Here is a 4,695-nt window from a genome sequence, read left to right as displayed (position 1 = left end):
TGTGCGGCGCGGAAATGTCCCTGCCTGAGGCGTCGCTGAGTGGAGCAGCCCCGGGCCCTCGGGCGTGACCCTGGCAAGGCAAAGCAGGGAGAGCTGGCGCGGGTCAGCGCTTTGGGGAACCCTTTCAGGACTGGCCGGAAAGTCCCGGAATTCCCAGACCCCGTCCCCCGCAGTCGCCCCAGGCCGCTGGGCTGGCGGGCAGAGGAGGTGGCGACCCCGCAGGTTTCTGTAAAAATAATGTTAGCGCACCATGCAGACTCAGGTGCGCCTGGGAGACCGCAGTCAGCATTCAGTTGTGCACATCATGCCAGGCTCAGTGATGCTCCTGCGAGCCAGCACTCGGGAGGCTGAGGCAGGAGGATCATCCCAAGGACCAGGCCAGCCTGCTCCATAGTGAGACCCTATCTCAGAAAAGGAAACAAACAGCAGCAGCAGCGTGTTACTAACCATGGACCAGCTATTTGGCCTCTTGCGCTCATCTCCTGAATTAGGAATCTACGACTTATTAACCCAGCAGAGCAGCTGGTAGCCGGCTTCCTGTACCCGGGCGCCGGGCGCTTTGCCTGCAGCAGGTGGGGGGCCTGGCGCTGACCCCGCGGGCCACAGCCCCGCCTCGCTGGACTCTGCAGCCCCCTGCGACCCGGGACCAGGTCAGCACTGGTGTCTTCCTCCCTCACCCCTCACAGCTGGCAGAGGAACAGGGAGATTCCTGCGCCTCCTCTGAGCTCACTGTCCAAGGCTTGGGGGTTCAGGCCACTAGCCCTGGGTCAGAGCCAGCGCCCCACACCCAGGCGTTCGCAAGGCTGCGGTGCTCTGGGCTCCTGTTTTCTTAAATTCAGTTGTTCCTACTCCACTTCTGAGATTTTGCCATAACCTCGTACCAGCATGGCTCTTGTCCACGTCCCTCCTTCTTTTTTCTTCTTTCTTTCTTTCAGCCCTGGGGATCGAACTCAGGACCTTGCACTTGCCTGGCAAGCGCAGCACCACTGAACTACATCCCTGGCCCTTATTATTTATTTTTGACTTTCTGTTGAGACAGAACCTCACTGTATAGTGCAGGGTGGCCTTGAACTCACAGCAATCGGCCTGCCTCAGCCTCCCCAGGGCTGGGGTTTCGGGAGTGCTCCACCAGGCTGGCCCTGAACCGGCCGTCTCTATGGTGGGTTGCTGCACAGTCCGAAGCTCGTCCTATGGATCAGGACTGCGGCCAGGCGGCCTCTCCTCTCGGTGTCCTGTGGCCCAGGTCTGTCACAGTGGTGAAGCTGCCTCTCGGGGTCTCCGCAGAGAAACACACCTCTCTGAAGCCAGCGCCACGCTGTCCCCCGGACCCCGCTGCTTCGGCTGCCGATCGAGCCCCAGCTCCTTGGGGGTTGATTCGGAGAGGAGCAAAGCTAGGGAGGGGAGACAGGCCCCCTTGGCCATTTTCTTTCCGAAATTTGGCAATTTATTTATTTATTTTGATCCTTGGCCTGGTCTGCAGGGGCCTGGTACAGAGGACCAGCCCAAACCAGGCACGGTAACTCATGCTTGTAATCCCAGCACTCAGGAAGCTGAGTCAGGAGGATCCTGTGAATTCAAGGTCAGCCTAATTACATAGCAAGACTCTGTTTTAAAGAACAAACCAAAACAACCAAAGGATCAGCCCCAGACAATGGCCTCCTAAAACATTTTATTCAACATGACTTATTTGTTATTAGCTATTGGGTTTGAACTTTCATTTTAAATTAAATAAAATTTTAGCAAAAATAATCTTATCCTTTCGACTACCACTGGGTAAGTCGGACTCTTGCATTTAGTAATAATAGAATTTTCTATTTTTTTGAGACAGGGTCTGTTTATCTAGTTTGGCTAGCCTTGAAATCCCTTTGTAACCCAATCTGGCCTCAAACTCTAGGCAATCCTCCTGCCTCGGCCTCCTGAGTACTGGGATTTACAGGCATGTGCCACCAAGAGATAATGAAAAATTAAAACAGAAGCACAAATTTGCAAGGGTGGGGGGAGCTTTAATTGGAACCCTGAAGGCTGGAGAGTTTGAGCTCACAGTGGCAGACCCGTCACCCGCAAAGCCAGGGCCAGCTTTCAGGGAAGGCCGCTGGGCTGGTGTCCGAGGACCATTACCTCAGAGCAGTGCACTGTCCCCTGCTGAGCGGCGCTTCCTTCCCAGGGAAGATAGCCTCTGCCTCTGAGGTCTGGGCCATGCCGGCTCCGCCTTCCCTGGAATCCAGGCAGTCTCAGGTTCGAGACGGAGGCTGGAGGCTTCTCCCCCAGTGTCCTCGGTCCCGAAGGGGTCAGGATCGTGTGTGCTCAGGGCAAAGCCACCTGCCCAGCCCCTAGACAGTCGCCTCCTAAATGACCAACTCGTCCTGTGTGGCTGAGACAGGAGCGGATGGGACTGACCGTAACAAAGGGCACAGGACGCGGGCTTTTAGTTACCTGCGGGCACCTGGGGCCCGAGGAAAGAGTCTGGGGCAGAGGAGGTGGCTTTTACATCCCTGGAGTCCCGGAAGAAAGCACCATGTCCTACGGTGGCCCCGACCACACCATGACTGTGTCACAGCTGTGCTGCCCCAAAATGGTGACTTTTATGTTTTTCTCTGAGTGAGATCGAGGGGATTTTTGTTTGTGTTCTTGGACTGAGGACTGAACCCACAGCCTTCACAGTGAGCTACAGCCCACCCTTTTTTTCTTCCTTGTTTTTGATTGTGAGATAGGATTTTGCCGTCACTAAGTTGCCCAGGCTGGATTTGAATTGTGCCCCTCCTGCCTCGGCCTCCCAAGTACTGGATCACAGGCGTGGGCTACTAGGCCTGGCCTTCTACTGTTTTCGTTCTGCGCTTGGCTGGACCCATGGGTACTGAGGGGCTTGGAGGGCCGGGACCAGGGCACTGGTGGCTGCTGTCCTCTAGGAAGTTGCCGGGCAAAGTCTTCTGCTGCACTCAGGTCGCTGGCCACTGAGGTCCTCTTGGTGCTGACCAGATCTGTGTGATTTCTTATAATGCCTCCCTTACTAAAATAAATTATAAATTTTAAGTTCACACTGGGCATGGTGGTGCACACCAGTGATCTCAGCACTCAGGAGGCTGAGGCAGAGGATCACCACAAGTCTGAGGCCAGCCTGGGCTACGTACGAAGACCCTGTCTCCGAAAGCCTACAAAAAGAACAAAACTTGCTTAATAATTACCAGGCAGTTATTAAATTATGCCTCATTTTTCCACTACAGACATTTTGATTAATCTGGTATGTTGAGAAAGACTTGAATAGTAACATATTAATTTTAAAATGCCTGGGTTACAAAAGTTCTGATTAAGCATTCCTCTTTTATGATGTGATTAAAGTCTATTTTACTCGAAAAGTTGGTGCTGTTTTTGATTTTTGGCTTTTGGGGTCTTTTCTTTGGTTTTCGGTTTTTTGAGACAGAGTCTCCCTGTGTAGTTCAGGCTGGGCTTGAACTCACAGTGTAACCCAGGCTGGCCTTAAATTCATGGCGATCCTCCAGCCTCAGCCTCCTGAGTGCCGGGACTGCAGGTGTGCGCCACCGCGGTTGCTGGTGCTGTATTTTTAGCTCACTTGGTTAGTGGGGAAAGTGCCGTTACTGAGCTGCCCAAGTCAGCCTGCCCTGTCAAACCAGCAACTGCGTCCCCATTCTTCCTCTGTTAGGAGAGATCTGACTGCATTTTTCTATTCAAATAAACACGCTAAGACCATCTCCATGGCAACCGGCTCACTTCTGAATTCACAGCTCCGGAGAACCTTGGGGAGAGTGCTCCTGAGTGCAGGAAAGTGCTGTCGTCTTCAGTACTCTCCGTTCTCCTTTACATCACGCACCCATCAGTGGGGAGAGCTTCTTTGGCAATAGTCAGGGGACAGAAAGGCAGAGGTTGTTCATAAAGATCGTCATTGTGCCAGGCACAGTGGCACACACCTATGTCCCAGCTTCTCAGGAGGCAGAGGCAGAAGGATCCCCAAGTTTGAGCCCAGCCTGGGCAACTTAGCAAGACCCCAGAAAGACCTGGAAATGCAGCTCAGCGCTAATCACACACACACACACACACACACACACACACACACACACACACACACAGTTTGTCGTCATGGAGGTTTGGTTTTGTGTTTTGAGACAGGATCTCACTATGTAGCTCAGACTGGCCAAGAACTCAAGGTGATCTTCCTGCCTCAGCCTCCTGAGGGCTGGATGACTGGCGTGTGCCCCCGTGCCTGGCCTCCTGGGACTAATTCTTCATTCTATCCAGATGCACGGTTGGGTCACTCTGACATAGGGTAAGAGATGCAACTCCCAAACCTGCTGGGTGTCCAAAGTGTGAGTTTGTGCTCTCTAAAATCAAAGAATGGATTCTAGAAACAGCGGAAGTTAAGAGTAGGAAAAACTTATCGGGAGAAAGATAGCTTCTGTTTAAGAAGGAGGACCAGAAAGTGGGTCACCCGCCCACCCTGCTTCTCACAGGTGTTTTATGGGACAAAGCCACGAGATGAGGCGGGTTCAAGGTGGGACAAAACTGCAGTCAACTGGTGAGAGTCCAAGTGCAGTCGCTTAGGTAACACTGATCCAATGAGAAGGCACAAGGTGGACACAATCGTGAGCAACGAGTGAGGTTGCGACAAGTACAGGCACTTAGGTAATGTTGGGTACATGGCACCCGACGGGAGGCAGGTCGAGCAGCCAGCGTACAAGGCAA

The 4,695-nt window shown here is 53.2% G+C and overlaps 1 protein-coding gene across 1 annotated transcript in view; it reads right to left on the bottom strand.

The window, feature by feature from the left end:
* Positions 1–2,144, bottom strand: part of Ak4 (adenylate kinase 4) — a 26,486-nt gene extending 24,342 nt beyond the window's left edge. The window contains exon 1 of the mRNA XM_010605082.1: positions 2,119–2,144. The gene's annotated coding sequence lies outside the window, so the exon portion shown is untranslated. The remainder of the gene's footprint in view (positions 1–2,118) is intronic.
* Between the last annotated feature and the right edge of the window lie 2,551 nt (positions 2,145–4,695).

Source organism: Fukomys damarensis, unplaced genomic scaffold (genome assembly GCF_012274545.1).
Source record: "Fukomys damarensis isolate Sample0158 unplaced genomic scaffold, DMR_v1.0_HiC HiC_scaffold_33, whole genome shotgun sequence".
Classification (NCBI taxonomy): Eukaryota; Metazoa; Chordata; class Mammalia; order Rodentia; family Bathyergidae; genus Fukomys; species Fukomys damarensis.
This window is presented reverse-complemented; position numbering and strand designations above follow the sequence as displayed.